Here is a 21,891-nt window from a genome sequence, read left to right as displayed (position 1 = left end):
TAAGATGAGCAACCAGTATTTATTTATAATTTTTCCTTTTGCATCCCATGAAGAAAGAAAGTAATACAGGTAATAAGTAATGCATTTTTGGGTGATCTTTCCAATTTAACCAGATTTATTGTCGTCATCAGGGATCTAAAGGGGGGAAAAAAAATAGCCTTGATTGCTGTTGATCAAGAAAAGCTCTGATGTGCATCTGGGGAATAAAGAGACAAAAAAAGCACAGTGTTACACATGATTCAGGACACATCACCTTGATCATCACCATCACCCCAACTTGAGAAAAAAGGCATAAATGAAACACTTATATAGCACTTAAAAGTGTTAGGTTCTCAGCCAATGGTATCCAAAAAGCTCTCCAGGAATATGCTCAAAGTTCACTGTAGAGAAAAAAAAAAACTTAATTTTTTTTAATGAATTCTGTAGTTAGTCAAATATAACGCCTATTGTTTTTGTGTCTGAAATTAGGATCTTGCCGCTGGTCAGATTCCTTCAGATTGTACTGCCTATTTGGTAATTGTTGTCATTTATCTCTAAGCAGTTTATTTAGCGTACTAATTCCATCATAAAATGGTCTCTCTTCGTAATCTCCTCAGTCCACACATCGCTTTACAGCGGCAAAACCAACAATACATCAATATTTTCAACAGAGGCTGGGAAAAGAGCTCTGCATTGGCATTTGTTTGACCAATGAGAGTGCAATACTGTAGAAACGGGCCGGCAATCAAATCGCGGCATGTTCTCATCAGTGTTGCCAAGTCCGCGTTTTTCCCGCGGAATTGGGCTACTTAAACACTGTTGCCGCGGGTTGTTTTTCATGTCAGCGGGTAAGCAACACCAATAAGGCGATATTGAGCCCCTGAGATGCTAATTTTACCCGGGAGCCCCGCCAAAAAAACGTGTATTTTCCTCCCGGAACACGATTTTTAACGGGTTGAGCCCCTGAGATGCTAATTTTACCCGGGAGCCCCGCCAAAAATGGGTGTATTTTTTTTCATGGTCCTGCTTCTCACCGGATCCACGTGTACGTGTAAGTGCTATTGTGTAAAATTATCAAAGTATAACAACGCTAATAAGTGTTTTTGTTTTAATGTTTTACAGTGTAACATTATTTAGGGGTTCTATTGTTATTAAACGTGAAACGCGACAGATTACGTTATTGTTTCATTGCTAAATGCTTGGTAGTACTAGCTATACTGAATTGATCACGATAACAACTTAAACCTAGAGCAATAAATAATGGCCAGTTTCAGACCATCTCCTTTCCTTAGATAGAGTATGTAGTCAAATATAGAGTTAATGTTGTTTATGTATATTAACTTAGTAGCAAGCTAATTGTTTCATATTGCATCTTGGGTATTATTCGTCACTATAAGGACACGGATACTGTAACTTGATGTTTGATTGACAGAAGTATCATCTTTTTTGACAGATGTAAAACTATGTGGTGACACAATGTCTGCTTCACCTTGGAGATACTCCCCCAGCAATGGTGTGGACAAAAATATCTTCTCAGCCACCAACGAAGAAACAAACACCATTTCTCATCAAGCTAAAAGACGAAGGAAAAAGAATAAACTGAAAAAATCCACAACTGAATTCCATGAAGTGTCATTTGAACAAAAAAGAGCAAAGAAAAGAAAGTCAGTTGAGCTTCTAGAAAAAACAAGACGACGGAGTGTGCTAAACATGGGGATGTTTTGGATTCTGTGTCTGAACAGTCAAATCATGTGCAATTTAAAAGGCCAAGAATAACCTCTCATACACTGGCTGGGGAAGTTGAGTCTGGTGTATCTCTGTGACAGCTGGGAGGTGGACAGTGGCTTTTCTGAATCCAGCCCTCCCACTAGTGGCAGGGGTTCTCCATGTGTGGGAATAGACCACTCTAGGCTTGTAGCTATGGACTGTGAAATGGTCGGGACTGGACCTGGCGGCAAGTGTAGTGAAGTGGCACGCTGTAGTATCGTAAATTATAATGGTAGTGTTGTGTATGATGATAAATATATTTACCTCGGCATCCAGTCACAGACTACCGCACAAGATGGAGTGGCATTATGAAAACATCATTTACAACAGGCAGTGGCTTTTGAGGATGCTCAGAACGAGGTGAGGCGGCACTATACGTGTGGATTTATCTGCTCTGCTTTAATTTCATATTGTGTAGCAGTTTTGAACAATAAGGATTTTTTTTCCTTCTCGCACAATAAAGCCATTAGTACAGATGTTTTTATTTTATTTTTTTCATAAAAATATATGTATGTATTTTTTTTTAAGCTGGAGTTTTATTAATATTGATTTATATAAATGAAATAATAAAAAAATCTGTTTGTGTGTGGAAATAAGTAATTCAATTTTTGTAAACGTTGATATCCCCATTGTTGAGCTCTGCTTATAAATGGCTACTGTATTACATAGAATAGAATATTGCTGAAATATGTGCTTTTTGTCTTTTTTTTTTTTTTAGATTGTTGACATCCTCACAGGGAAGATTATTGTTGGCCATGCCTTATTTAATGACTTCTTGGTTCTTGACATCTCCGTCCCACCACATATGATTAGAGATACCTGTTCCTGCAGGGTGCTGCAGGAGTTGTACAATGCCTCCATTAGATGCAACATCTCTTTGAAGAAACTGTCTGGGAAACTTCTCAATAAGACCATACAGGTAAGACTGTGCAGCAGAACAGGTCATTTCATGAGATAAAGTTGGAACATCCAGCTTAGTGTATATACGGTTTCTTTTTACCTGCTCCTTGATGTTTACATACTGGATATTTCTTTTAGTCTGGTAGAATGGGTCATGCTCTGTAGAGGATGCTCGTGCTGCTATGGACTGTACAAGCTGGTAGAGGACCAGTGGGAAAAGGACATCCTGTCCCGGGACCATGCTTCAAACTCCAGCAACTCTCTCGAGCACTACATGCAGGACCAGTACTGGCCAGAAAGCATAATGGACTGCAGCCCATAAGACCAAGAGTTAGGATAATGATGCCAACCTCAGTGCTGGGAACCATTAATGTTATGTAAACCTCAAACTTTTTTAAACATGTTAACAGTCAAGAAGGAAATACATACTAGCACTTTGTTGGACTTGAAAAATTTATTTAAATAACTTGAACTTTGACTCTCTGAAAGCTGATAATGTTTATTAAGGGATTTTAAATATTAAAGCTAATAACAGGTTTCTGAAATAACACAGACTGTATTTTAGGGAATAACTCCACATTGTGAGTTTTCATTTGTATGATCAATGTTATTAAGGTCTAATGTGATGCATTATGCTGCTAGTTAGCACATATATTGTCATACTGACAGTGCTGTTCATCCAAAAAGTACTGTCACATGAAAAGTTCCAAATGGAAAATTTTAAAATAAAGATTATGGGGAAAACAGTTCTCAATTAATTCATGGAATTTCTCTCAATGTATGTTCACAATAGCAAAATTTCTACAAAAGGAAGTCGTTTTCAAACCAAGCAGTAAATTTGAGTGACCAATTTGAACACGAGCAAAATCTAAGTGAAAACTTTTTTTGCCCTCATGAAAAATTCCTGATACTGTTGTAATGACTGGACTTAACCAAGAAAATTCACTGAACAAGAGTAAATGTGACTGCACCTTAAAGGGATAGTTCACATCAAATGAAAATTGTCATAATTTACTAACATTCATGTTGTTCAAAACCTGTATGATATTTTTTAAAATTTATTTATTTATTTTTGCATAATATGGAAAAAAAATGCTATTGAAGTCAGTGGCTACTGTCAACTGTTTGGTTAACAACATTCTTCAAAAATATCTTCTGTTTTGCGCAACAGAAGGAAGAATAGCTAAAACTACAACTTCACATAAATGATCAGTAAATACATTTTGGTCCAACCCATGTTAAGCCTCTCTTGACTCCGATGGCCTTTTTGAAACCGCATAGACTTTTTCTTTTTTTTTTCTCGTACAATAGTTGTATTGTCAAGGTGTACATTTCAAAACTTTGAATATAGTATTTTTGGTTTTTAATAAGTCTGTAAAGACTATGGTGTGATGTGAGCTCTAACTTGGCAGCACATGACGGGCTGGATTGAAATTGTGATATAATGGGTTGCCTTATAAATTGTCCTATAAATGTTGAAACAATATACCTGCATAATAACGAATCATCAAATGTATTGTCTGTCAACTATGCTTTTACCCAATAGATGTAAAAAATAAGCGCTTGAGCAGCTCTGGTAGCACAGAGACAACCATTGTGCTGCAATCATTGCTTTAGTAATACAGACCTGCACATTCACAATGCTAAATCCTGCTTTACAGGATTATAGCCACACCCACCGATCAAAGTATCAGTGAGAAACTTTGCAGTTACGTTTGAGGGTGGATGATGATAATTCTGGCTGCAAACCACTGACTGCTTACAACTAAAATTGAATTTGAGTATTGATTTAAATTTAGTCATTTAGCAGACACTTTTATCCAAAGCGACTTACAAATTAGGACAATACAATCCGTCAAAACTAAAAAAAAAGAGCAATGACAAGTCTCGGTTAGCCTGACACAGTACATGTAGCAAGGTATATATATATCTATATATATGATATATATAGATATTAGATATATATGTATGTATTATATTATGTATGGTATATTTATAGTATATATATATATATATAGGTATATATATAGTATATATATATATAATATATATTAGGTATATATGTATCTGTTGTATATGTATAGATATAATAGTAGATATGTATGAATAGTATTATGCATATAGTATATATATGATGTATATGGATTATAATATATGTGTAATATAGTGTGTATATTATATATATGATGCTGGATAGAATAGTCTGTGTATATATAAAATATATATAATATATGTGTATCTATCGTAGGAATATATATATATCTATATGTATATAGTATAATCGGTATATAAAATATGTAAATAAACAAGTAGAATAGAAAAAATAGCTAGCTGTGTTTTTTGTTTTGTTTTTGATTTGTTTATTTTTTTAAATAAAAAGATAAATAGAATAAATGGAGAGTAGAATTAAGGTAGAATTAATTTAAAAAGGTTAAGACGAAAGTGCTCCGACCCTTAGAGCTAGTCCTGTCAAATAACGCGATGGAAACATGGATTTTGGTCGTCGGTTTCTTGAAGACAAGCTAAGAACTCAGCTGCTCGGATTGAGTTGTGCAGGTCATTCAGTCACCAGGAGGGAAAACAGTAATGAAAAAGTCAGTGAAAGTTGATTTTGTGCCTCTGGAGATGGCACAATAATACGCATTCACGTACAGAATGGAAGATTTTAGAGGGCTTACATAACTCTGAAGTAAATGAATTTAGGGTAATGGTAAGGATGTGCAGAGCCAGTGGTGGTTTTGTAGGCAAACATTAATGCCTTGAATTTAATGCGAGCAGCTACTGGTAGCCAGTGCAAATTGATGAACAGAGGTGTGACATGAGTTCTTTTCAGCTCATTAAAGATTAATCTTGCAGTGGCATTTGGATAAATTGTAGAGGTTTGATAGAAGTGGCTGGAAGACCTGCCAAGGAGAGCATTGCAATAGTCCAGCTGGACAGAACAAGAGCTTGAACAAGGAGTTGCGTTGCATGTTCTGAAAGAAAGGGCCCGATCTTCCCAATGTTTGTATAAAGGCAAATCTGCAGGAGGACCGAGCTAGTTTTAGGCAATGTGGTCTGAGAAATTCAGCTTATCGTCAATCACAACGTACCAAGGTTTCTAGCTGTTTTTGAAGGAGTTATGTTTAAGAGCCTAAATGGATGGTGAAATTTTGATAAAGTGATGGGTTTGTTGCCAAACCACAAGCAGTTCTGTTTAGCCAGGTTTGAGCTGAAGGTGATGGTCCGTCATCCAACAGAAATGTTCTGTTAGCGACATGGGGAGATGCGAGTAGCTATGTCAGATCATCAGATGGAACTGAGAGGTAGAGTTGAGTGTCCTCAAGCATAGGCATGATATGGAAAAGCCATGTTTCTGAATAACAGAACACCTAGTGAGCCATGTAAGATAGAGAAGAGAAGTGGTCCAAAAATAACACCCTGAGGCACCCCAGTAGCTAGATGTTGCGCACTTAGACCACCTTCACCTCTCCAAGATGTCTTGAAGGACCTATCTGAGAGGTAAGACTCAAACCACTGACCGTGCAGTTCCTCTGAGATGCCATTTTCCAATAGGGTTGACCGGAGAATCTGGTGGTTCACAAGTTTCAAAAGCAAGCAGACAGATCTAGCAAAATAAGTATAGAAGATTTGGAAAGCAGTCTTAGGGGCTTAGGCTTTAACAACTGAAAGCAAGGCATGTTCCCGGTCGAATGTCACTTTCGAAGCCAGACTGTCTGCTGTCCAGGAGGTATGTTCTGTGTGAGAAAGACAGAGACTTGGTTGCAACACAACTCATTCAAGGTGTTTTTGGGCAATGAAAAGGTTGAGGGAAAAACTCGTGCTGTAGTCTCTCTAAAAGAGTTGGGGTAAGAGTTGGTTTGTTAAGAATTAGTGGTTATACAAGCCTGTTTTACAATGTTACCGAGTCGAAAACAACCAGTAGAATGGGATGTGTCCACGATGTGTGATTGAGTGCAGGTACAACGTCAGGAAATATGGCTTTAAGGAGTTGAGTATGGAATAGGTATTAACGTTACAAGTAGGGATAGGATAATTGGAAAAGGATTGGAGTTGTACGAGACTTTCTGATGTCTGGCCACAGAAGAGTGGAGCGAAGGATAAAACAATGTTGTATTATTGCTGGGGAGATATGTGTTTGACAGTTTGTGTGTTGCAACATTGGTGCACTGAGGGTTTGTAATTTTATTAAAGGGGGGGGGATAGAGCCGAATGTCGCTGTTTGAGCTTGATGAAGGAGGGTAGGAGGTAGGACAAAGGAGGGATACGGAGAATTAGGTGAATTGGTACTTTTGTTGTGATAGTATGGTCCTTTTAGCAATGGAGGCATTAATGTCGAGAAAGGAAAATTCGATATAAAGAAATTACGGTCAGTAGGATTTTGTGATTTGCAACCATACTCTTTCTGGCAGTCTCTGAGCGTGAGAATTGATGCTCGTGGAGCACATCAGATAGCGCAATGGAACAGAAGAGGTGGTAGCAACTGGCCTGGAGACACGTGGGTAGGCAAGAAGAAATAACCAGACAGAACAGGGAAAGACGAGTGGAATCTAAGATCAATGGGGATATCCTTCACGGAGTTGAACATATGGCAAAACACGTATCACAGTATCACACGTGTTAACATCAAGAGATGTAACTGTTCCAGGAGTGGGAAACAGGAAAGTAAGGAAGATGAACCCGTAGCAAATAGCCAGGAGGAGTGAGAGGGCTCTTAGGTTACGGTAAAAAAGTGACATGACAGTGATTTGAGTCGGTCTTTGTGACTATATGGTATATGGCCCAAATAAACTCCATGTATCCATCCTCTCAGCGAGGGGTCTCCAAAACCTATTGATGCCAAGAAAGAAAAACACTCAAATATGATTAGTAACCTGGCTTGGGACTCCTATCCCAAAATATAAAGTTATACCTTACATGAATTAAAAGACAAGATGGAAGTACACATTTGCAAAATTTGCGGTTTGAATGGGAATCAATTGAAAATAAAAGTTATTGAAAGTATTATATGGGAACTGCGTAGTTAGCTTGCATTTTCATATTTTTTTAGACTAGCAGATGTCTTTTTATCTAGACAACTCATTTAGAGTATGGTTAAATGGTAATAAACGGTATTGAGGGAAATATTTTCTAGTTCAATTTCAAAATCAGTGTATAAAAGATTTTGTATAGGTGTTTTTTAACAATAGAATATTCTAAAATGCAGTTTTACAGAGAATGCAATCTCGAAATATGCGACAAAAGCTTTCAACAAACTATTCTTTCAAAGCAAATGTTTATGGCCAAGAAAGGAGAGATGAAGGGACTGGAATTTTTTTCTCAAAGCCATATGCAATATGTTTTTATTTCTAAATGTCAACATCTGTGAATATTAACTGTTTTATTATATAAATGGACCACGAATGATTCGCACGAAGATAGACGTATTTAGGTAGAATGGGGGCGCATTCCCTTCAAAATAAAATTATATTTCTGATTAGCTATTTATATGTACATTTTCTTAAAGGTTTGATGTTTTACATTGATGCAGTATTTAATGTCATTTAATTATTTTCTGATTCTAATAAAAATGCCTACATTTATATTTAGGTATGTGTATACGGCTTTGTGTTCAAGGTCTATTTCCAGACATAGTTCACGTTGCTGGCACATAGTTTTCACTGGTGTTAGAATCCAGTCAAATCATACTGGTCAGTGGATTGCTAACCCCCCTCAGATTTAACCTCTAATAACTGCTAATTTGTCTGACACACTCTTTCCCATCCACTCCGTATTTTATTAATTTATTATTTTTAATCACACAATGTGTTGGGGTCAGGGAAGGTTCCTCTTGATTAAAATCTGAGATGGTCATGATGCTATGGGCTGCAGGCTATTGGTCAATGTTCTCTTTGCTCCTTTTTCAAGGTTTTCACTGATTCAAACATCAAATCGCTCTGTATAATCCATATGGACGTTGTAATCCATCACCAGGTCACACTACAAAATTATTGGAGCCTGCTGTTCCGCACCTCACTCAGTTCCAGTTGGCTTGAGCAACACTGCAATTGGTCAGGTAAGTGTTGTTTCTTAGGATAGGCATGGGATTTGAGTTTATTATTTAGAATGCAAGTTGCTCACTGTTGTTGGGAATCTTTTACCAAATATTGATGAGGATGAGTATTCTTCTCTATTATTACTACAGTGTTAGTGGTTGTATTGACTATTGAGGTAGTGTGACTTGGTGTCGTCTGGGACATTGTTTTTTTTTCCTTTCACACTTTACAATTGATGCAGTTTCACCTCAGAACTTCAGATCACACGGAGACTATCCACCTATACAACCCTGCTGAAAATGCTTGTGATATAGCCAGAAATGTCCCAATTGTAATATGTAATGATAACAAGTTTTACCAAGTCACTCAGCTTGTTTAATTTCTCATGGGTAAAAACCATTATGTCTTAATGTCATAAAAATACTTTTTGTTGGCGAGGAAGCATTTTCCTTGTGATCAATATCTCTCTCTCCACAGAAAGTTGCACTGAGCATCTGAAACAATGGCTGTTGTTGTAAGTAATTTTTTGTCTTTATAAGCGTAAAACCACATTCAGTGTTGCATTTGCTTACTGACCAAAATATATTATCAGAATGAAAGAGAAATTTTACAAGTTGCAAAATTAGCAAAACCCACAGTGTTGCCACTTATGTGAAGTCTTAAGACCCTGTTATGTCACACAACATGTGATTTCGCTCAGGTTCCTCCAAACCATCACTCATTTCGTGAACAAATGTTTTAAGAACAAGGCTGTTCTTAGTGTTTAGGGATAGAGCTACAAACATTAGCAGCTTATCCCCAGTCTCAGGCCAGGTTTACTAGGCTTTACGCAATGCATGTGAGTGAGCTTAGCACTGGCCCACACTAGCGTCCATTGATTAGGGTTACTAAACTAAATTGTTTGCTTAAACTCAGGATTAGGATGTTTTCATAAGTCTTTCTTCATAACTTTTAATAGAGTGGAACATTCCGGATGGTGTCCGAGGAGGAGCAGGCCCTCAGGGCTAAGCTGGAGCACCTCACGGTCAAAGATCACGGGCCGGTGTTCGGACCTTGCGCCCAAATACCTGACCACACGGTGCAGAAGGTTGTGAGGTGTTTAGAAAGTACAAAATATACACAATTAGACTGAACACAGCACATAGATAAATATAAATGTTCTAAAGCTAAACTCACTATAGTGCTGTTTGCTAAATTTCTACACAAAACACCCTAATAACTAACCAAACACCCTAGTAACAACCTAGCAACTATATAGCATCACAGTGGCAAGTTTGGCACAAGATTTTGTTGAGAAAATTTTAAAAATACCAGTTAACGTTAGACAATAGCATCTGCTTTCAAGTTAGCATGATTCACTACACATTCTGACTCACAAAAAACTTTTGCTTTACGAACAAAATTGTTCTATTTTTTATGAATATTTTAACTTGTGATGTCATTGTAGGCTAAAGATGGCTAAATGAGACTAAATGAGACGGATGAGAAGCGAGTGTCAGCTGTAAAGGAGCTCAGAGGTCATTATCAAAGAGGAAGGCGGATTCTGGAGACAGCCTTGCTAAAGGTGTACAGGGACACTTTTTTTGGGGACAACCCCGACAGTGTGCTGGTGAGGTTCATCCGTGCTAGGAAACCTATTGAAGTAAACAGGGCTATGAACTCATGAAGGGTAAATAGTTTTGCCAAAGAGTTTTTTTTATTTGTACATTTGATGCCACTGGAATGCTTCTCGCCTGAGATGTTACTATGATTTTATTGCGCTTGAAGGTTATGTGCGCTTCAGACGGGATTACCCTGAACTCTTTGAAAACCTGACCCAGAAGCTGTCCGCAGCACCATTGAGGCGGTTACCCGGGATCCTGTCCAGCAGAGATAAATACGGCCGTGTGGTGCTGCTCTTCAACATTGAGAACTGGGATTATGAGGAAATCACTTTTGATGAGGTGATTATTTATTTTTTTTTTCAATGATGCGTAGTGAGTGAGTGAAGTGGCACGGCATTGGCATTGTTTTAAATATGTATATACAATACCGTTCAAAAATTTGGAGGTCAGTTAAGATTTTTAGTAGAAAATACTTGTATTCAGCAATTCAAAGATGCATTAAAAAAAAATATAAAAGTCTGTTACATGTATTGAATATTGGTTTGTTCCAGATCCTCAGAGCCTATTGTGTGATCCTAGAGAAGCTTCTGGAAAAGAATGAAGAGACTCAAATCAACGGGTTTTGCATCATTGAAAACTTTAAGGGTTTCACCATGCAGCAGGCCTCTGGCATCAAGCCCACGGAGCTGAAGAAAATGGTGGACATGTTGCAGGTGACGTATAGACTTTTATCTTTTAGAAAAATAGCTCTCTGTATTAGTTCTTAAAGGTGCATTCAGTAATACTTACCTACAAAGAAAGTTTTATCACAAAGAAATGAATATGAAATGAATTAATCATGACTAACCTGCTAATAGTTATGGGAAGCCAGGTTCCGCCACAAATAAAAAATAAAACAAGGTAATTGCGACTTTTTATCTCACAATTCTTAGCAAGTTCATATCTCATAATTCTGACTTTATAACTCGCAATTTTTACTTTTAGTCAGAATTGCAAGATATGAACTCGAAATTCTGAGAAAAAAAGTCTGAATTGTGAGATAAAAGGTCGCAATTTGAATTTATAACTCGCGGCGGGAAATGGGCTTCTGTAAATAGTGCATTTCTACTGTGAAAGCAGTAACTGAAAACTATTTGCTTTTATGTAATGCTGCAACCACGCCACTAAATGTCAGTTTAAGTCCAAAATGACAGTAAAAACATGACCGAGTGAAAAACGTACACACTTTTTGCATCTGAGACCATAATCTGACCATTAGTTAGTTGGCGTATCAATCTTCATAGTCTATAAATGTGATTAACAACACATAAATGTCCATCTTTCCCACATCTTAATTGTTGCTGCTTCTTGTGTATGGCAGGATTCTTTCCCTGCGCGTTTCAAAGCAGTGCACTTTATCCACCAGCCCTGGTACTTCACCACCACCTACAATGTGGTCAAACCCCTGATGAAGAGCAAACTGTTGGAAAGCGGGTGTTTAAATTGTGTTTATTGCAAAGAATATTCCTGATGGATGAGAAAGTGATTTTGACTTTCTGTCTTTGAAGGTGTTTGTCCACGGTGATGAGCTGGAGAACTACTTCAAGGAGTTTGATGAGGAAATCCTGCCTTCAGAGTTCAATGGGAAAGGCCCCAAATATGACGGAAAGGCCACAGCAACACAACTCTTTGACTAAGCACTTTTTATTTGTCGCCGTAAAGGCACGCGACTGTGTGTTATTTTAGTTGTATTGTATTACAGAATGATCGAATGTGTTTTTGTTTTTCTGAGAGTGAAACCAGCAGCATAGAGGCTTTCCCATACCAAACCGCCAGCCTCACTGGAAAAGTCTCAAGATGTCATTGAAAAGGAATGAAACAGATACCAATCAGTGAATTTACCTTATCTGTGACTACTGGAGTGCTTGACATTCCTCACTAATCATGGGCAGGTCCCCATTTTTCAGATTTACCCCCAAATTATAGATATTCTTTTGGAACAGATGATAGAGTCCAGACATTTCTGTTGTTTCTCTTGTTAAGTGAGAATGGAAAAATACTCAACCCAGGCACTGTTTTAAAACATAATTACTAAAAATATATGATGTATTGAATGGATAACTTTCTATAGAAAGTTAAAGTGAGTACCTACATTTTCATTATAACAATAACTGTTTTACTAAACTGCACACTAAAAAATTACAAACTTTACTACATTGTCATGTATTTCCTTTAAAACAACACACAAATAAAAAGCTTTGTGGAATGTCAAACAATCAAAACCGTGCTACAACTATTTATTTCTAGAAATTAATCTGCACAAATAATGGCAATTTCCACAAATTGTGTATAAAAAATATATTTACCAAAAAAAAATAAAAAAAACTTTTAGACAAAATTGACTTCATCAGCCTCAGGAGGTCAAACTAAATAATAAGTGATGATTTCTTTTCTGTTATTTTATATGGTGTTTGCAAAAAACAAAGCAAAGTAGTATTAAAATAGGCAACAAAAAAAGAGATATTTTTAAAATAATAATTCATATAAACTGAAATAATAAAAGTAGTCAGAATACTAAAATAAAACATAAACATGTTAGGATTAGATATTATCTGATTCCAGTTGTTAGATACTGTCAATAAGAGATTTTAACTGGTTATTATTAAATGACAATTCAAGAAATGATGTGAAAAAGCTAAACTACTTCCAGAGTGCAATAAAATACTATGTCATTGTTCTTTGGTTTAATGTCATTACATTTAAAGGAATTACTTTGACATGTTTATTTATAGTGGTCTAATATAACAACAGAAGAATGATAGCAGGAGCCACAGAGAGAAAGAGAGTTTTAAAAGACGCCAATAAATCAGAGACACGACAGACAAAAGAATATTGCTATAACTGTTTGTGCTCCCAACTACAGGAAACTGTTTATTAAATACATTTACTGAAAATAACGTGCGCCACTGAAAGCAGTGATAAAATGATGCAATTAAAAAAGTACCATGTTAGAGTCAAGTGTCAATAAAAACATAAGGCAACCTAACAGACTGTTCCCAAAGAAAATGAGGACCATTTTCAATGCAACGGGCAAAACTTGGAAAGTATATCGAACTTTCATCACTAGAATATTAACAATTTCCAAACTAACTCAAAATTTTAACATCTCACATAGGTGATTTGGATGATTGAGTTATTATTGAGATACGCTGACCATCACAAGTTGGTAGAAAAATCTATTCAAATGACAGCCGGTGAACTCTGGGTTAGTTACAACAGTTATTTGTCTTAACCTCTTTACCATCTCCTTTTGCCAGATATGTTTTTCCACAAATAACTTTTTCAAAAACATTTTTATGAATCCCTCTGCACAGTTTTTGTCAGGCTTTGAAGCGATACACCATTGACATCTTGACGACCAACTTACGGTAAGCATAATTTATTACCGTATGTGCTTTTCTCTCGAATTCCTGCTTGACTGTCAGAGCAAAACTCTAGTGAGTCAGACTTTCAGAAACCATCATCCAACCTCCAACTCAGAGCAAACAAGCACACCATAAAGTGTTATGCTTAGTGGTTGCACAAGCATTATTTTTCCTACTGGCATTGTGGCCCTGTGTTTCTCCCACTGGCAGATAAGCGTTGGCATAAACTGACGATGACTTTGTCCATCCAGGAAAGAGGTTGAGGAAAGAGAACAGCGCCTTCAAAGAAGCCGAGATGACACCCATGTAGTGTCAGTGCAAAGATGACATTTTGTTTCTTTTCTGTGGAGAAACAATACAGATTTTTTTTAGCCATTCATATTTACTTAAAAGAACCAACTCATAAGACTCATTATGATAGGAATTGGACTTGCTGCACTGTATGTTTTCACTACAAAGAACTGACTCAGTCATTCATTCAGGAGTCCAACTACACTGGTCGATATATGTTTTTGATTCAATAAAAAGAACTGAACTCATGAAAGGTCATTCTTTCAGAAACTGGCAATATGCATATGATCATGAATCTGAGAACAGTCATTACACAATATGCTTCTGATTTAGTAAAGAAGTGCCACGAGTGAAGTGAAGAAGAGTCATTTGTTTGGGGATTGGACTGTACTGTTTGTGCATTATGCCTTTGATTCACTAAAAATTAAGTGACTCATGAGAGGCATTCGTTCAGAAATCAGACTACATCAGACTTGGTTGTGCAAGATTGTTTTGATTCAACTCAAAAAAGAACTGATTCATGAGAGGCAATTTGTAAAGGAATCAAACTACACTGGTTGAGTAATATTCTTTTGATTCACTAAAAAGAAGCGGTTCATGAGAGACATTCATTTGAGAATCGGACTTCACATCTTGTGCTGCTCTTTTACACTGTAGATAAGATTGTGGTGCTACTGTAGTGCAGGAAATTTTGTCAAGAGTGTTTTAAAATAGTATTCAGTTCACATCACCCTGTTTTATTTTGAACTGAAACAGAATGAGAATCAGTTTTCAATCCTATTATAAATGCACCTTATTATTATTATAAATCAACAGCATTAAATATCAATTACACATATACTCAGAATGCTCAATAATCCATCCAAGTTGATATACGAGGCTACAAAGACTTCTGTTGTGGCCTCTTTAAAAATGCATCAACTTTAAAGTTCTGCTGAAGCTCAAGGGAAGGAGCTGAAGATCAGGTGACCCATATTTCCTCAGTTCAAAAGCAGTTAATAGAGGTTCGCTGTTGGATCTTTCACCTGAGGGCTGAAGGAAGAAGCTGACGGCAGTAATCTGATAAATAATCACAGAGGGGACGGATCAGATGGCCCTGAAAAATTCAGCACAGGGGTCCAATGCAGGATCTTAGGACCACACAGCAATGCTGAGAGTCTTAATGGGCGCCTAAAAGCACTATTAGGCCATACATGTCGACGACGAGCGCCCTTTTTTTACACTCCTTTGGTCTGTCTTGTATGTTTAATGGCTTTTTTTTTGCCTGTTAAAAAGCTACTTGACACATCCATTAACTCGTTCCAGTAAAGATGGATAAAAATGGAAAGTATTAGATAGAATAGTAAAAATCGAATATATAAATACCTGCTAGTGTGCGAGGTATCGTCAGCAGTGACTGGTGGACTAATGGATCATCTGAAGTGTTCATCAGGAGGAGAGGAACACTGATCTGATATTAGAGAACATATAAGATTATGGTTATCAAAAAAAAAAACTGTCAAAACAATATGACTTAACTGGCTTTCACAACAATATTACTTACATTGTGAATATAATGCACACAGCTTTCCTTCTCATAGTACTCCTTTATGGAGCTGTGTCCATGAAACTTCCTAATAGAGACATACATTTCGAAAAGAATCATTATGGGAACTTTAGATGCAGTCAGAATTGTCTCATAAAAGCTTTTAAAGTACCTCATAATGTTGTCATCAATCTGCATGAGTGAAGTGGGCCATAAACAGCCGGCTGAGGTCGGCGGGCTCCATTTTGCTAGAGCTCATACCAAATAAACTTGCCCTACAGGATAGATTTAATTGACTCAGTTTCACCATGGTCAGTTAAATATAGGAATATAGGGATTAGGGATGTCACAATTCTAAATATAATACTGAACCATTCTGTATGACACACACGGTTCAATACACGATTGTGAATTGCCAGTTTTGCTTTAAAATAATTTTTCGTGCATTTTATTTCTCTCTGAATCAGCTCTGTTTGGTGTGCCAGTGAGTCTGCGCGATGAAATGACCATGGTTTTTTACTCCACAACATCAGTGGAGTGTTTAAAAGAACTTCCTTTTGTGATCTGATGTGGCGTTCACAAAATGACAGAATGATAGTAGAATACTTAATAAATAAATAAATAATATAAAATATTTAAATATACTTGTGGGCTTTCCAGTATGAATTTAACAGACATTATACATGTGTCTATTAACGCTCAATAATGGCCAATTCTGAGTAGTAAAAAACAGGAAAAAAAAAAGGAAAAAATAATATTACTTCACTCAAAAGAAATTTTGAAGTAGACATATGATAGGGTCCATGTTTTTTTCTCTAGTGTGTTGGGAATTTTTTTTTGTTAATTTGTTTTAAAAATCGCATTTGAAACGCAAATCGCAAAAAAAAAAAAAAAAAAAAAAAAAAAAAAAAAAAAAAAAAAAAAAAAAAAACACCAGCCTGATGTGGCCAAGGCCATCAGAACCTAAAACCGAAAAAACCGGGGTTTATTTTTTTAAAAAAATGAGGTATAACTGTATTGTTGCATCCTAATAGGGATATAAAAAAATTGGTTGCCACTGGTTGTCAAACATACAGTTTAGTGGATGCCCTGACTGACCAACAATACAATCAGAAATGTCCCAAAAATAAAGATACTTACTGGTGAGATTAGAATGATTTTTTTCATGTTGTCCGCCCATGAGGAAGTTGTACAGCCTCCTACACTGATACCACTGTAGAAACGTCTCCTGAGCCCTAAAGACAAGACCAATTAAACAGAAAACCAAGTAGTCAAAAATCACATAAATTAGTTGTAATTAATTTTACATTAAGTGCAGGTAAGTTAAAAAAATACCTTCTCACCTCAGAGCACTATATCCCTGGCAGACGCTGACGCAAGCACAACACTCGCTCCTTGATTGGCTGGATTCTCACCCAGGTACTTGTGCAGGCAATGTTCCCTCCCAGACTGAAGCCCACCACAATGAGCTGAGTTTTGTGGGAATGTGTGTTTTAATGTAGCCCACCATGGCTGGAAAAACTCCCAGGTACAACCTTTGCACACAGTGTTACATAAACCATCAAACAATCATAATCAGAAATTAGAATTCAGTGATTCCTGTACATTTTTCTTATTAATATAACAAGTTTTTTAAATTACATTAAAATAATTAAATTAAATAATTGGTGCAATTCTAAAGAAATATATATGTACACACACCACATACACATATATAAATAGTAGTATATAAATACTATATTAAAACAAGTATAAAAAATTATTTATCATTTATAATTATAATTCTGTGTTACAATTCTAAAGAATCTAAGTGTGTGTATGTGTGTCTGTGTGTATGCACCTAGTATTCCCTTACATTATGGGGACCAAAATGTATATATATGTATGTATATATATTATGTTTAACAAAAAACTCATCTTATTATAAAAGAAAACTGTAACCAGCTTTCTGGTTGTTAGTCACAAGTATGCTTGTTTCATAACAAAAACAAGCATGCTTGTCACACGTGGCTTACGTACGTGAAACATCCTCGGAGAAGTCAGCTCGATGTTTGGTAGTGCTCCAAGATGATTGAGAACGGCGCACTGTAACCTTTAGCCATTGTTTCTGTGAATAATCCACAAAGGTCCGTATATAATGCTTCTCACTATGGTTACCGATCCCAGGACAGATCACCATGGTGATGTCATCTGTGATGAGACACAGACAGATAAACTCTAGTGAAAGTACGAGCAACACCTTTGCCTCTCCAGAGGAATCGTCTTAATCATCAACACCTTAAGTGGATGAAAATGTCAGGCTGTCAAGGTCTAAAATGCAAGAATGCATCATAAAAAAGATTATTTGTGTTTAATATTTCAGTCTTTTTGAACCATATGATAGCTCTGTGTATATTTTTGGATCAAGATTTCCTTTTTGGGGTCAAATATCCCTTTATTGCAAAACCCAAGCTCACCTTCAGTACTGTGGACGCCTTGTGGCTCAAACAGGTCAAAGGTGGCAGTGGCTCCATCTGACATGGGCAGGGAACTTACGCAGCCCACGAGGTTTAGGGGACTTTACCCTTCCATCTTCCCATAAAGAGAGCAGTCCTGGAGATGTCCACTCTTCCCCCACAACAAGGGAGGGATGTACCTGGATACATTGGCATGTGGCATAATATTTATAAAGTGTGGCTCAAAAGTAGTATCCAAATATTATATTAACAAAACATTTATTCCTGGATTCTTCTAGTCATTACTGTATTTTGCCATCTAAAAAAGATGCCATGTGGGAGAGGGACTGCAAAAGGATAACAAGAAAGCTTTCTAGGCAGCAGCACTCACTCTTTGGTTAGGAATGGGGCAAGACTCTTGAGCAGGTAGCAATTGAGAGGGGTATCTTGACAGGTGATGTCAGGAGCCACTGTGGGACACTTCAGGTTCAGGATCCGCACTATGACATACAGCACCGTGGCTACAGCAGCCAGCTTCATGCCATCAAACATGGCAGGCATCTCAGGGGATATGGTGTGGACGTCTGCCTCCACTTGGGCACTCATGGTGGATTAGTCTACTAATGACTGATTTGAGGAAATAATAAACAATAATAATAATAATAAGGAAAAAGAAAATGTATTAATATTTTAACTTATAATAACTTTTAAAGTGCAAACATGGAATATATAAATAAAGCAGACAATAGAATATCACATTACGTTCAGATAAAATGGAATAAGCCTTATGTAAATAAGCATCTCAATATTCATAAAACTGTGTAAAAATTTGCAAAATTAATGAATAATGTCAGCTTGTTGTTGTTTTTTGTAGGAAAAAAATAAGTAGAAATATTTTCCAAACAAGGATACAAAGATCTTGACACGTGTCTTAAACTAGATAATATTCTTTCTTTTTTATAATAATCAGACATTAATTGTTGTTCCTCTATATATACACACACCCTGTGCATGCATGCATATCTAGTAAAATAGGAAATAAAGTAAATTTTGCACACATTCTAACTTAAATAAAAATATGACCAAAAAACACATATAAAGATAAGATAAATGACAAATACAAAATAGATAAATATTGCACATAGAATGCTGATAATTTCATACCACACCTTGACCTTTAAAAATTATGTGCTGGGTTACAAAGCAGCTTCCGAATGTCAGTGTTTAGTCCAGCAGAAAAACAGAGGCTCTTCACTGACCCAGATGTCATCATCCAGTCAAAGTAAACTACATCATGCAAGAGTTACAGGCGGTTAATCAGTTTACAGTGACCCTACCATAGAGTTCTGACAAACTTAGAATATTTTTAATACAACTTTTTCAATATAAAGTTGCTGTTTTACGTGCATTTTGCACTGGCTATAAGACAATACAGGACACGTTGAGCAATTTATGCATTTCTTGTACGCTATGATATAATAGAACTATAAAATCGAATTCTTAGCATGCACAATACGCAAAAAGAAACCAATGCATACCTTGGCTTCACAGTCGTGGTTCCTCTGTGCCGCTGCTGTTGACATCTTCACTGTAGCTACTCAAAGAAATCAGACGACTTCAAACAACACACGCAGCGTGCCTCGTCATTCACTTTACACCCAGCAAACGGAGCGCGTCTTCATTCGTGTCCTCTGATTGGAGTAGAGTCGCAATGACGTCAGAGTCGGCGCGCCTTCAGTGCCATTGCTATTCAGCTGGTTCCAGCACCAGCACTGTGAGCTAGAATTACAATAGCGTCAACTTCACTGTCATTCAATAGCTGTTACCTGAAGTGAGTAAAAAGTACAAAGAAATAACACTTAAATTTAAGTATGGATACTGTGCTACATTTTTACTGAATGAGAAGTCAAAATATTGGGCCAAAAACATACTTAAGTGAAAGTTAAAAACAAAACAAAAAAAAAGCTTTCAATATGTAATTGTACTTAAGAAGAAGTTTTATTTTATAGAACCTTTCCACATGCCTAAAGTCACTTAAAGCATTATAAGTTCGCTTACTTAAACGTTTAAAGTAAAAGTAAGCTTTTTTACTTTCGAACTTTTAACGTGATCAATCTCCTTTGTTTTGCATGTTCCACAGAATAGAATAAAAATATTCACCTAACTAATTGATAGATAAATAAATAATGTTATTCTTTTTAGCATCTTACTGGACATGTTTGTTTACCTATAATTTAATTTTAACTTAGCCTATCTAAATAACGACCTGCTAATGTTATTCCTTCATACTGTACGACTTTTACTGCAAGTTGCATTTAAATGCATTTTAACCACCCAGAATTAAAATGCTTAAAATAGAGGGGAAAATCCCACATTGTAAATCTAAATAAATAGCAAATAAATAATGAGACAGACAGACAGACAGACAGATAGATAGATAGATAGATAGATAGATAGATAGATAGATAGATAGATAGATAGATAGATAGATAGATAGATAGATAGATAGATAGATAGATAGATAGATGATTTGTGGTTGATTTAATAGCCGGCTTCATAAGAACAGTGTGCTGATTGATAATTTCCACAAGATGGCAGGATACAACTGAAAACACACACCATGTCATATCTGGAGCAAGTTGTTTACAATTTCCATGTATTACAAGTTCTTTCGTCAGAGTGGTATGTTCTCACAGAAATTCTGAGAATTGGAGAAAGCAGATGTAAAAGTGACAACAGCAGTGGACCAACAGTCCAAAAACATCTGGAAGACTCAATATAGCAATTACACGGCAAATTCCAAGTAGGGCCAAATGCACTCTGTGTCTGTAATGCACAGCTGATTTGATCCCCCTCATAAAATTATTGTATTATTTCCTGTAAGTGCCATAAATGAAACTCAGTTAGTCACGCTAAATAAGATAGATATTTTGTGAGACAACCAGGATCCTAAATGTCTGATGTTTAAAATCCAGCGCCACGATTTTCCCTCAGCCGACATCCATTATGTTATTAGAGATTAGTGGCTCCGCTGGAGGAAAATCAACCTCACTTTATATTCAATCAAATCAAGTGAGACTGGCTAAAGTGTCTGTAGAGGAGCATTTAGACACAAGCTCTTAAGGGCCCCAGCAACAGAGCCAAGGAGAGACATTAATAAGCTATTTTTCATTATGCATAAAATGAAATCTAGTGGTGCATGAACAATTGGTTTTTCTCCTTAAACGTTTTGACTTTGTGAAGTCCTTTCAAATTTGGGGTTAACTAACATACCTTTTCTCTTTCTATATTTCTAATTTACTGGATTCGAGTTTATTCTTCGAGTTCACATTGTCCAGCAACTTGCATTTATTTACACAAGAGGCACAAGATACTAAAAGAAAAGCATGATGCGCTAAGATCACCAATTGACCATCACCCACACTTTGCATTGACCCGCATAAATGGATCTTAGAGCAATACACCCACTACCTTTACCTTACAAACAAGTCATGCTTTTGCATGAATACAGCATTTGTTTGTCACAAAAATCCACTTTATCACATTATCAGCATTAAACTGGTCCTAGCTCCTGTTTTAAATAAACACTTCTAAGAAGCCTTTAATCATGCATTCAGAAAAATCAACTTCTTTTAAGATCTTTAAAGAAATTCTGCTAATATATAAAATTCTGATAACATATAACAAGAGTGAATGGTAACAAACACATACACAGAACATTCCTCTAACGTTCTTATTTGGTTCCACATTGAAACACCGGAAAATAAGGTTTTGGGAACGTTCTGTTTTTTTTTTTTTTTTTAAACAAAAGCTAACCTTCCCAAAAACGTTCATTAAATTATTAATTTTAGGTTTTATCTCTATTACCAAAAGCCAATGCTCCCAGAACATTCTGAGAAAAACAGCTGGATAGAAGAAAGAAAGTTATAGGCCTACAGGTTTGAAACGACA

General features: G+C 36.4%; 3 pseudogenes; 2 read left to right on the top strand and 1 right to left on the bottom strand.

The window, feature by feature from the left end:
- The first annotated feature begins 995 nt into the window (after positions 1-995).
- LOC122135653 lies at positions 996-3,364 on the top strand (annotated as a pseudogene).
- Positions 3,365-9,183: 5,819 nt separating this feature from the next.
- On the top strand, positions 9,184-12,144 carry LOC122135733 (annotated as a pseudogene).
- A 1,717-nt stretch (positions 12,145-13,861) lies between these two features.
- Positions 13,862-19,568, bottom strand: LOC122135705 (annotated as a pseudogene).
- Between the last annotated feature and the right edge of the window lie 2,323 nt (positions 19,569-21,891).

The sequence above is a fragment of the Cyprinus carpio genome, chromosome A25, assembly GCF_018340385.1.
Source record: "Cyprinus carpio isolate SPL01 chromosome A25, ASM1834038v1, whole genome shotgun sequence".
In the NCBI taxonomy this organism is placed as follows: Eukaryota; Metazoa; Chordata; class Actinopteri; order Cypriniformes; family Cyprinidae; genus Cyprinus; species Cyprinus carpio.
The sequence above is the reverse complement of the archived record's forward strand: the minus strand, read 5'-3'. Positions and strand labels throughout refer to the sequence as shown.